This window comes from Ursus arctos, unplaced genomic scaffold (assembly GCF_023065955.2).
Source record: "Ursus arctos isolate Adak ecotype North America unplaced genomic scaffold, UrsArc2.0 scaffold_19, whole genome shotgun sequence".
Lineage (NCBI taxonomy): Eukaryota > Metazoa > Chordata > Mammalia > Carnivora > Ursidae > Ursus > Ursus arctos.
Window position 1 is genome coordinate 34,740,990 of NW_026622863.1, and position 12,809 is coordinate 34,753,798.

General features: G+C 42.2%; 1 protein-coding gene and 1 long non-coding RNA gene across 3 annotated transcripts in view; both read left to right on the forward strand.

Moving 5' to 3' along the window:
- Positions 1-12,809, forward strand: part of CDH13 (cadherin 13) — a 984,509-nt gene that overhangs the window by 116,722 nt on the left and 854,978 nt on the right. The window lies entirely within an intron of this gene.
- The window catches only part of LOC130544171 (uncharacterized), a 73,837-nt gene that overhangs the window by 19,139 nt on the left and 41,889 nt on the right, over positions 1-12,809 (forward strand). The window contains exon 2 of the long non-coding RNA XR_008960207.1: positions 1-12,809. This exon is cut by the window's right edge and continues 41,889 nt beyond it. This is a non-coding gene — a long non-coding RNA (uncharacterized LOC130544171).

Here is a 12,809-nt window from a genome sequence, read left to right on the forward strand (position 1 = left end):
GCATTTTTCAAGAGAACGTGATTGACCAAGAAAGTAGAAAATATGCTCCCACCATGCAAGGTGTTTATTTCCAGTGGGACTGTTTAATCAGAATGAAATGTTGTTGTGCCATGGACAACTGCCCTGCCCAAACAGGTCGGTTCTTTTATTATGAAGAGCGAACTGGTTCTCAGACCAACAGCATCAGCATGACCTGGAAGCTGGTTAAGAACGCAGACTCGCAGACCCTACCTGGGACCTGTAATTCAGGAATCTGCATTTAACAAGATGCTCAGGTGATTTGTATGCACTTAATAGTGTGAGGAGCGTTTGTTCGTAGGTTTAGTTTCTTTTTATATACCCTTTAGGTATAAAGGAAAGGGCTGAATTTTTTCATATGTTGGGAGACTTCTTTTTAGTGCCGTGGTTCTCAGAGTATGGTTCCTGGACCAGCAGCATCAGCATCACCCGGGAACTTGTTGGAAGAGCACTGGGTATTGCATGCAAACAATGAATCATGGAACACTACATCAAAAACTAATGAAGTACTGTATCGTGACTAACATAACATAATAAAAAAAAGGGGGGAATGCATGATGGTTAAAAAAAAATAAAATAACAAAAAAAATAAAATAAAATGAAAAAAATTAAAAGAAATACAAATTCTTGGGCCCTATTCTAAACCCCCTGAATTGGAAACTCCCAGGTTTCATGCTACTATTTAACAAGGCCTTCAGGTAATTCTGATGCTTAACATTTGAGAACCATTGTTTGATGCTAGCTAGACCTGAATTAGTTGTTTAAATTGAAAGCTCAGAGGCTTTGAAACCATTTACAAATTAGTGTCCCCAAAGATGTTTTTCAAAAAAATGTCTGGATGATGCAAATGTGACTTATGCCAACTCTCAGGCTTTAGGGATAGCGTAGTATTAGTATTCCAAAGACAAAATTGTAACGGTCTTTTCCACTTGGTTTTTTTCCTATACAAGTGACAAAAGACTATGATTAACAACAGCAAGCCATGTATTTATGCCAGGCAACCTTTATTTTTTAGAAACTAAGGCATGGCTTTAGAGAGTTGATTATACCTGAAAAAGTTTGGGCTCAAGGTGAAGAAATAGTTCCACCAGGCTTTCCTTTTATTTTGCAAATGCAGAAGAATCCATCTATATGTCCTTTGTGGATCCAGAACTTTTTTCTCTGTTCTCTGTGTTCCAGTGGCCCCCATCTGACAGAGCAGCTGGTCTATAATATATGATTCACTGGCTTTCAGCGTCATAGCTGGGGGTTCTGGTAAGGCCCTTGATACTTCTCCCTGGTGTGACGTACAACTACTAAGAAAAGAGACTGGATCCATAAACCCCACAGGAAATTGGTCTCATTACTGCAACCGAATTCATGTTCCCATCCAGAAGAGGGCTTCAGCTGCAATTGCACATGGCAGTTAATTTACTAAGCAGAGTGTGTTTTGCTTGGTATTGGCTTTTATTCTGACTTCCAGTACAAGATGATCGCCTATGTCCTTAATTGTGTGTGCAATTTGACAGTTAAAATGGGCTTTGAGTAATCTCTTGGCAGTGCCATCAGCAGAGAGGAAATTCATCTCTGAGTTGAACTTTGATTGCACGTGACAGAGATCTATTTTTTTCTTTTTCTCCTCCTTCTCCTCCTCTTTCACTTCTTCCTCCTTCTGCCCCCACCCTTCTTCTTCTTCTTGGGCTGTGACCTCAGTATGAGTCAGCAAGGTGATTCATCTGCAGAGAGAGGCTACATTGAACTCTGTTAAAAACTATATATTGTATGAAAGTGAGGCATGTTAGTCCCACCATGCTTGCTGCATATCAGAATCTACCTAAAGAATTAGGGCATTTCTACAAGTCTTAGTGTAATAGCTGATCCTCTCTACAGGGCCAAGATGGTGGAACACGTGTTCTAGCTATGACTACTTTTGTTTGCCTGGCATCTTCTCCTTCCTGCCATTGACTGTTTCAAGCAATTGTGCTTGAACTTTCATATATGGTCCCTCTGTTATTTCAACAGATTCTTTCACCAAGCTGGCCAATCAGATTTCTAATTGTCTGGGCCAGCTGATTGGTCTAGAGACACATTTATGACACACATAGGGCACTTGGGAGTTCTTTGGGGGATGTAATTTGAATGTTGCAGAGAGTTGGCCATTTTTATTCCACAGAAATAATTAGTTCCAAAGCTTAGGTGAGCCTGGAAATGTAGGATCCAACTTTCCTCCACATGGATATGATGAGCTGGGTAAAGAGCCCAACAGAGACAAGAGATGGAGAGAGAAAGAAAAGAGAAGTATTCAGATTCTTGGATCCAGTTGTACCTAAAGTTGACCCCACGGACTTTCTCTATTTACATTCACCAATACATTCTCTATTTGCTTAAACAAGTTCAAGGTCACATTACATTCCAAGAGGCTTGAATAAGGAAGCCTGGAAATCCCCCTTGTTTAGAGACAGAGTCGGCCTGCATTTGGAGAAATGAAGCTAGGTAGTGATAGAGGTGGAGCAGGAAAACTCACTTCAAATGTGTCCAGATTTAGATTGTGGAAGAAGGCGTTCATTTGTTGTTACTCCTTCTGGGAAGTAGGACCAAGAGCAATCATGGCAATGGCAGAGCAAGGGTGGAAGCAAGGGTGGGGCAGACACACAAATCTCAGCCTCATGAAACCCAGGTGTCTACTCTAATTCTGCCATTTTTCAAATTTGCTCAGGTTAGTTAACTTTTCAAAGACTCAATTTCCTCATTTGTGAAATGGTTATGATATTCCCTGCCCACTTTATATCTCTGTGTCAAGTAAAAATGATATAATAAATATTTATTGAGTACCTAGTCTGTGTCAAGCACTGTAATAGGTATTAGGAACCCAGGGAAGAACAAGGAAGACAAAATCTATGCCCTCATGGGGCTTTGAGTCTATAGGTGTTGGCAGTGAGCTGGATTATTAAAGAATGCTATAATCATGCAAGTGAATGTAGAGCTGGCACCATGATGAAGGTAAAGGAGAAGTACGGGGTCTGTGACAGGCTGTGGGAGGGACAGCTGGCCAGTCAGGGGACCTGGAGAAAGACGTCACACCTGAGCGGAGATGGGAAAGGTCAGGAGGAGTTTAAGGGCTAGGGAAATGTTCTGGCAAAGGGAATAGCCTGTGCCAAGTTGCTGTAACGAAAAGGAATACCAGGAAGCCAGAGTGGCTGGGTTGGAGTTCCCGGGGGGAACCTGGTATAGATGAGGTTGGAGAGGTAGGTGGGGAACAGACCATGCAATTCTTTGGAGGCCAAATCAGGGCTTTAGTGTCCAGTTAAGAGAAAATGGGAAGCCAAAGAAGGGATTAAATAGAGGTGGGCATGTTTGTATTACTCTGGTGACTGGTAGAGGACAGGTTGGGCGGGAGCAAAGTGGATGTGGGAATATGCATTATTCAAGAAATATTTGTAAGACTACATTGAAAAGCATAAATACTCCGCCAGTGCATCAACAGTACCATGGTGATGATGATGATAGCTTCGTCTCAGCTGAGAACTTTATGTTGATAACTCATTCATTCCTCAAAACAATGCTCTGACGTAGGAGCTGGTATGAAGCCTCTCTTACAAATGAGGAAACTCAGCATGAGTTTGTAGATTGCTTAAAGTCATGCACAAAGTGGAAGAGCTGGGACTATAGCCCAGGATGATGCGATTGTTGTAAATAGATGTCTCTATTCCTGAATCTCCTTAAACTTAATATATTGTAACTATTTGCATTGTCCACTCAACAAGATAATTTTTTTCTTCCCCCTCTCCCTCCTTCTCTCCATCTCTTCCTTTCCTCCTTCTCTCTCCCTCCCTTCCTTCCCCCTCCCTCCCTCCCTCCCTCCCTCCCTTCCTCCTCCCTTCCCCCTCTCTTTCTTCTTCCCTTCCTCCCTCCCTCCCTCCTTCCACCCCTCCATTCCTTCTTCCCTTCCTCCCTCCCTTCCTCCCTCCTTCTCTTCCTCCCTTCCTCTTTCCCTTCCTCCTTCCTTTCCTTCCCTTTCCTTTCCTTTCCTTTCCTTTCCTTCCTTCATTTTCACCATCACCTAACATACAGCCAGACCCATCAAAGGTGCTCAGTGGTATATTTTCTAATGACTGATTGAAAGAAGGAGTGTGTGCTGGAAAAGGCTCCCTGTCCGTAGAAATATAGAATTGAAGGCCAGCAGGCTTCTCTTTGGGCATTCCAAGGAGAGTGCCCTGATTTGGCTCAAAGATCAGATTAAGAATCTTCAAAACCCTTTTACTACTAACAGTCCATGGAGGTGTTCCAAAAAAAAGGAGACTCTCTTTCTAAATACCTGTGTGCAATTCCTGGAGGACAGAGGTGGAGCTGAGTGAACGGAATCTATCTCCCAAGGCAGTGATGCTCTACGGGGCAGTGGTAAACAGAAATCAGGAAGCAGATGGTTGTGGAGTGGTGGGGGGTGGGAGTGTCTGTGACCAGAAGTAAGAATAGCTTTATTGCTGAATAAGGAAACAAGCCAGGTGCTGATCTAAATGAGCAGAAGTTTCCTGAACATTCAGGAAGGATGTCTGGTCTTTAATTTGTTAACCATAGAGAGCTGGACCTGAGTGTTTGTCTCACCCAAGCTCCATCTTGATGATGTGGTTCACCACCCACTCTTTCCTTTTTGGGGAGCCTGTGGGTTATTCCCCTTGTGGAGGCATGTAAGAGATTCTTCTCCCCGTGCTCATCCCCTTCAGGCCTGAGTGTTACTAGACTACTGATCTGACATAGGACTAAAGAAGGCTCCCAAGGACGCGCTGGAAAGCTGATTTCAGTTCTGGTTCAGTCGTCCTAAGAAGGTCCTCCGATGGAACTTACACTGTGGCACTTCGGGTTTTTTATAATAAAAGGAGAAAAATGTCTGAAAGAATGCTTCCAGCAGATCAGGGTTGGACAGAACAGTAAGAAGAAAGTCTCAAAGTCCACTTGAAGCTTGTTAACATTGAAAATTGTAAGAGACTGGCTTCAGCTGCTTCCTTTTCCCAAAAGCACAGGCAAAGAGTCTGATTTCCACTTTTTTGTTATGGTTGAGTGCATTCTTTTGGCAAATACTTACTGAGTACTTTTAATCCTAGAATTGGTCATTTAAAACAAGTGTCTTCAAATATTCCTCATTTAGATGCATAAGCTTCAAACCGCAACAGTGATGGAATGAGAGGTAGTTATTGGTGACTTGCAATCAGCCAACTCAACTGAACTTGTCCCCTTTTCCCTCTTCCTGAGCATCTTTTCTGTTCACTGCCTAGTCATATGTGACCTTCAGCATGTGCTGTTACACACCAACCGGTATCACAAGACAGATAAAAGAAGGTCACTGCGAGGAATGAAGCCATTCATAGGAATATGGCACGTGCAATTGCAAAGTGCCCAATGCTCAGAAGGGGGCCTCATGTTTGAGGTTAATGCTTTGTGGTCACCATCTTGAAATTCTTAATAGATTTTTTTTTCTTTGTCTTTGTGTTTTGTAAATGAAATCCAGTGGGACAATGGAGCATGATCTGGGACTTGGAGCACTCTTTCACCTCCAGTGAGCACTCCCACTGCCTCCTCATCTCCCTCAGATGTGTTCTTGGCTACCTGCTGCCTGAGGTGTCTAAGTCCTGATTTGTAGCCCAGGTACCGCACTTACTGCCACAGCGAGCTCTGGGGCAGGGAGGTCGAGTCAGGTGTATGTGCCTCACTTGTAGAATCAAAGGGCAGAGCTCCAGGCGCCTGGGAGGGTTAATATTTACCGCATGAATATCTGGTGCGTACGGGAACCAGCAGGTTCAGAGAGACTGTAGAGAAAAAGGGGGAAATGTTTTGCTTGTGTTTTGAGCGTGAGACCCCACACTTTCATTTTGTACCCAGCCTTGCAAATTATATGGCTGTCCCTGGCTGTAGCCTTTTATGTTTATCAGCACGAGAGTGCATGAGTACATGAGAAAGGTGGATCCACACATGAGTGAGTATGGGAAATCATTCTCCAGTGTAAATGCACAGAAAGCTGGCCCGGGCCAGCACTGATCGGAACTGGCGTACTTAGTGGTTGTATCTGTCTTCCAGAAACATACTGGCTAAAGCACCATCAAATAATGACCATATTTAACCATCTGAATATTCCTCTAAAAATTCTGCTGCCAAATTTGGCGAATACAAGATGATGACTGAAATTAACAGAATGTCCCCCAAAGCAGCAGCATGAGAAACAAGTGTGTTATTTACAGCATAAACTAACAAGGCAGGCCCATGACAATTGATACATGCCCCTCCTCTCCACCAAATCTCTTCTCATTATGTAAATAGGATGGCCTGAGGTGAGAGAACAAGGAATAGAATAATAAGTAGAAATGTAATGGAGCTAATAGTGGATTTCTCAGGACTGTCAACTTCTGTTCAAAGATCCTGACGATGAAGGATAGAAAGCAGCATGTAAAAAAGAAATCTGTCTCTGTTCCTGCTTTGGTGTGGTGCCTTGTGCAGGATCTTCTGCCCGCCACCCCTTATCCACCATACCCCTTCAGTCTAGAACAATTTCCTCTGCAGTCCTTCACTTTCCAAATGACTTAGCCCAGAGTCTTCTATGGATACTTGCACATTTCTTGATTGGTTGATGCAAGTCTAAACTGAGGCCAGCCCTGACTCTAAAAGATCCGATGTGAAAATGTCTTTTGAAAATGTCCAATTCTCAGTCATTGGGTATCATTTGGAAAGTGGCAAATGTCTACTCAAATAAGTTTAAGAAAAACAGAAATCCTAGGAGGACACACGCGGGAAGTTCAGCTAGGCCTTCCAAAGGGCCAGAACTGGGAAGCAGAATATTGGGTCCCAGGGAGACAGGTCAACTCCCTCCAGAGGTGTCTCAGTCCCAGTCTGTAACATGCGCCTGTTCCCATGCTAAGTCCTTCCACCATAGCTGATTTCAAGTGACCAACACAGCATCACTGAATCCAGAGTTGAGAAGAGATGCGTAGTGGCACCCCATTATGTAGCATTTTTTCCATATAGATAGAACAGACATAAGTAACCTTAAGAGCATAGATTATAGTAAAATATAGTAAAATAATTAAGAAATTATAAATTTTGATTATTCGTCGTCTTTGCTTTTAAGAGAACTTATTCAACCATAGTGCATATAATTTATTTTTAATAATATCTATTTTTATAACAGTTGGTTCACAAAATTCCTGATTGTTTGACAACGAACTCTTGGGAACAGTATATTTTGGCTTCCATATATTATTGTTTCCTCTTCATGGGGCCAAGGGAGCAGGTTTTGTGGGAAGGAAGAAATCAGAAGGGGTTATGGGTGTTGAAGGAAGAGACTGGCAGAAGAAACAAATAGTTGGCAGCTCTAGTTCAGTGTCCCCACAGATATTTTATTTTGACATAGTTCAAAGTTAATATATCACTCCATATTTTAAAAAATTCAGATCTGTTGTTCTTGTTTTTCTTTTACCTCTCCAAACATCTCTTACCTGGCCCTTCTTCCTACCCCCTAATTAGGGACCTTCTGCCCTCTCTTTGGACATCATCTATCCTCTCTGTGATAACAACACCTGAATTTAAGAATTTGGTACTATTCCCAGGCTGAGGTCCAGACCTGTGTATTTAACTACTTCTTAGATACTAGTGCATGGATGTTTCACCATCACCTTGAATTCAGGGCATCCAAAACAATCTTTATCTCCCTCCAAAAACATTCTTCCTGACCAAATGATGGTATGCTATAATGGTAGAAATACACTTTGAGTCTAATGCCAAATATATCCCTAACTTAGTGTTGTTACCTTGGGCAAGATTGGTTCTCTCTGATCTCGATTTTGCCATCTGATAAAGGGGCTTGCCTTTGATTAGTGGTCTTTAAGCCATATTCCATAGAGACCTTGATTTTGTGGGTCTGCCTCAGAAGCTGTCCAAGCATCAAGAGAAGAGGGTCTCTGGACACCTCATCCTCCCTTCAACCACTCCTCTTTCATCATTTTCATATGTTGAAGTTCCGTGAAATATTTCTTTTATGAAAGTGTCAACCAGGAAAATGTTGTGAATTACTGAATTAGATGACCTCTTAGGTCCCCTTTAGTCTAAGTGTTCTGTGATTCTTCATAGAATCATAGCGCTTAAGCTTCTGGTGGCTTCAAAGCAAATGGGATGGCAGCTAAAGACTGTAGGTCTGTGTGTTGTCCTCTGTAGTTCATTGCACAGGAATAGGGGTGTGCACTCCTCAACATTGAATGTAGGTTATAGTAATTTAAATGCCTTATTTGATTCTCCTTTAGCATTCTACAAAACACTTTTATGTCTATTTTTGCCCCAGCGTTCTAACACTTAAATTGTAACATTCCATGCTTTTTCTTGCTTGCTGTTCTCAAATATACTTGGACTCTTATTGATAATCATTGCTGAATAATGAATAAGTGATTATTGAATGAATGATTGGCTGAAGATCACCAAGGAAAATTATTCTTTTGAATTAATCACAGTTGCTATATTAAAGAAGCCAGCTGTTGATTGGCCTTTCTAACCTTACTATTTTCTGGAAAAGAGGTGAGTTTCTTGTGGTATTTTTGAGGGTTCTTGAGAATTGCCATGAAACATACATTTTACTTCCACTAATGCTAAGCATTATCAGGCAGAGACAAGGCTTTTGCACAAAGGGAGGCAGTAGGCTATTCTCTATTCAGGGTTGCTGGATCAATATTGTTATCATTTGCTTTATTTATTAATTTATTTAGGTTTCTAAGCAGCTCTGCATTTTCTTGTGATGGTGATAACGGCAAAATGCAAAACAGCTTCCATAAACCTTTGCTATCTAGACTCTCGATAATGATCTCTAAGAGCCAACTCATTTTATTTGCATCCTTTTATTAATAATACAAAAAGCCCCAAACCTCAACTAGTGCTTGTCACAGTCAGTGAGTACTTCATGAGCCGAGAGTGCATGGGAGGGTATTTTTGGTTCATTATTGGGTTTCTGTAACTGAAATCATGTTTTGTGAGAGCAATCATGTATTTTAAGGGGAAACTCAAACCAATACAGTAGTTTTCAAAGTCCTTATTACTATAATCACGAAAAACAAATTTGTTCGAAGTGGCCCATGTGTATGGGGAGGGGTAGGGGGTGTATAGACACAGGCATGCACGTATGTTGGCATCGACAGACCTGATAACATATACACAGTGTTCTCTTTGTTTCAAATTCAGTTGGTCCTATCTGGACTATAGAAACACTTAGTCATTGGCTGCGACCCTCCTGTGTCTTTCCCCCTTTTTCCAATGCGATGCTCGAGGCTTACCCACAAGGCCTACAGGGGATGTGGCCTGTGCATTCAGCCCCAAATCATGGCCCAGGGGGCAGAGCATTTACAAGCCTTCTTTCTGACCCTCTAGTTAGATAACAGTGATGCATTGAGAGAAGAGCAAGGCATAACAAAGAAAACCACTTAAGCAAGTTGTGTTTGGGAAGATTAGAGAAGGGAGGGAGTGCACAGGATTAATTTGAAGTCTCTAAGGAAGTAATCTTGTTCAAATAATAGTTTTTCTTGTAACCATATTTTCTCAGGTTGGTTATTTCTGATGGGGTCTCCAATTTTCTGAAATCTTTTAAAACTTAGATTAGCTTCTTTCCTTCTATTTTCTTATTACTATTTTCTTATTCTTGTGTACCATCCATTCATTTATTCATTCCATTGTTCATTCATTCACTCATTGATTCAGTCACCTGACATTTACTGGTGATTAATACGAATAAAATCTTTGACTTTGAGTTGGGCGGGGGGGGGGGGGGGAACCAAACCAAATCCAAACCAAAACTCCTGGGAATCCATTGTGGTAGGGTTGATTCTTAGGTGGTGTGGGCATTCTAGGGCCTTATTGGGTGTTTAGGCATTGGTTCTGATTAAATGCCTTGTTAAATATACTGCATGCTAAAATTGTTGTAGGAGTCATGTAGTGACATGAGTACAATGAAGAAAATATGGGGAGTTATTAAAATTGCAGTCGGAGCTCGGAGATGGGCTGGAAAGACTTTACAGTTGAAGCTCAGAGAGGGGCTGGGAAGACTTTACAGGTTGGGTTCCTTCTGCCTTAGGCAGATGAGAAGTCTCAGAGCATTCTTGGTGGGGAAAGCTGCTTGATTAAAGGCTTGGAGGCAGTAAAGCTAGTGGTGTTTTCAAGTTTAATTATGTCCACAAACTTAGTTTAAAATGTTCAATGTTTAAGTTCTGTTGAGGAAAGGTTTTTGATGAGGTAGCTTGTGAGGTTGCATACTTTCATTTGTTGCTAGGGTACGTTGGCTAAAAACTGGTTGCTTAGGTGTAGAAGTACTGCTTGTCAATTAGACATATCCCCTAGTTCCCCCAAAAAATGGAGGAAAGAGGAGAAAGCTCCATGTTCCCAAGAAGGGCAAGTGAAAACTGATATCCTTCTGATGGGGGACAAGAAGCACCTCATGGATTTGGACTGCTCTAGTAATAATACCAATGATAGCCACCATTTGTTGATCACTTACCACAAACCGGACACTGTGTGAGGTCCTTCCCACATACTGTCTCCTTGAACCTGCCTGGCAACCGAGATGATTGGGCAGTGTGGCTAGTATAGCAGTTCTTTGCCCCAGGTGCTTACCCCCTTTTAGCTTCGGTTTCCCCTTCTGCAAATGTGGATTCTAGGAATGTGGGGGACATTAAATGAGACAGTGCTTATTATGTGCTCAGCACAGTGTCCAGCAGGGAATATTAGAGTAGTGGCTAGTGTTAGCATTCCTCTACCCTCAAGAGGACCATTCTGATATGAGCAGTACCTGAGGGTAGCAGTACCAAAAGATCCTGCTCTTGTGAGCTCCTATTAGAACTGAAAATCATCTGATGTTCGGAATGACAGCTGAAACAACTCTCACCAATGTGTGACCAAACCCTTGCACTGTTAATGTGCTTTCCACACACTCAATCCGATTTGGTTTTCATAAGCTTTATGAGGGCAGAGATTTTGGTATTCTCTAACTACTCTAGCCCGACCTGTAACAATTCTTGGCACATTATCTTCATTGAAGGGCTGACCTTTAATTCTTTCTTCTTTCCCTAACAAACTCCTACTCATCCGTCAGGATCCATGGAACATTGGCACTCTGCCCTTCTCCCTAGCCTTGCCAACTCTCTGGGACTCAGTCATTCTGTCCTTGATTCCCACACAGTTCTTAGTTCATACTGAGGTCAGAGTATTTTCATGTTTTATTGTAGCGCATCTACTTTCTTGTCTATTGCCCTGCCTACTCAGACTCCTCTAAGACAGGGACCGCTTTTTTTCTAAGATAGGCACTCCTCTCAGTGCCCCTGTATTTTTGCTCAAGGTTGGCTTGCAGCAGGTACTTTACAGACACTTGAATAAATAACCACAACCACCTTCATTTGTATCTGAACAGTTTTCTTGATATTTGAAGTTCTCCCCAAAACTCCCAAACCCAAAGACATTTGCCATTTGCTCAGAGGTTTTCAAAGAATGTTTACTGAGGATTGGGCAGCTTTCACATGCCTGGAAGGAAGCCTTGAAGCAAAAGCAAGTCTGGAGCTCTGAAAGAATTATGTCAACATTTAATTGCAAGAGATAGTTGCATTGCCCGGAGGGCTTCCAGAATAATTTAGCTTTTGGTTTAAAGCTCAATTTCTAGGTAATTGATCAGGTGGAAGCAATTTGACTATTGCAGCTTGGAAGTGCAAGCTTTGGTACTGCCTTAGCTTCTAAGATGTCACTATCAATCCATCTTGGGACTGGAAATCTCTCTGGCAGGTGTGTGAATGCCTAGGTAATGGCTTTGCCTTTTGGGCTGATTGGAGATGATACACTTCTTTGTTGATGACCCTCCAGCCTTTCAAAGGCAAGAAAGACTGGAGCCATAACCAAAGCAGTAGTCTGATGGGTGCAGAGACCCTAGCACTGAGTGTACAGATCCCAAGGGACATTTTTCTTGTACCAAATGAGAAAAGAACTGGATGAAACCAGGGAGTTGGTAAAATACTCTCCTGACATATGTGAACCTGGCTCTTTGAAATGCAAGAAAAAAAGGAACCTCAGATTATATTGAAGTAGTGGGGATCTGAGAAATAAGGGCAATGAGAATCTCAGGGCACTTGGGAATAGCTGGACATCCAGTCTTCCCAGAGATGGGAAGTTGGTTGAGGAAGTGGAGGGAGAGTTATGTTCCCAGCTAGAGCTGTGACTGGGTTTTAATGTTACCACCTTGGCACAGAGGATAGTTGATAACATTCTGTTTGCTTTGCTCTGTGTTTCCTTTCAGCATAGCAATCTTTTCACTTTTGCCTAAGTTCCTGGGAAGAATCTGATTGGGTAGAGCCTTTATACTATTGAACAGCCTACAGAAGGGCTGCTCTTAGGTTACATGGCCACCGTGAGCCACTCAGCAGTGTCCACTCAGCAGAGGAGGGATCATGTGGTAAAGAACATGGCCACCTGTGCTTAAAGAACCGCATAGGGCTCTTAGAGCAACAGCGAGTGTAGACTTGTACACTTTCTTATAAATGGACTATGAGTGTGGCAGGCATTGGGATAGTTCTGTTTTATCAAAATGTAGTCTTGATTAATCCAATAAGCATTAACTGATCATTGAAATTTAGGCATGGTAGCCAAGGGTGTGACAATAACTCGCATTGGCACAGCTCAATTCCTTTCAGTTTTTCTTACCCTGGAGTAAGCCTGTGAAACCCCTACTGATGTCTCCTTAACGTGTACAGCAGTCACTGTGCTTCTTTTTCTTGGCCCACCTAAGTCCACCTACATGAGGTAGACAGTTTGTA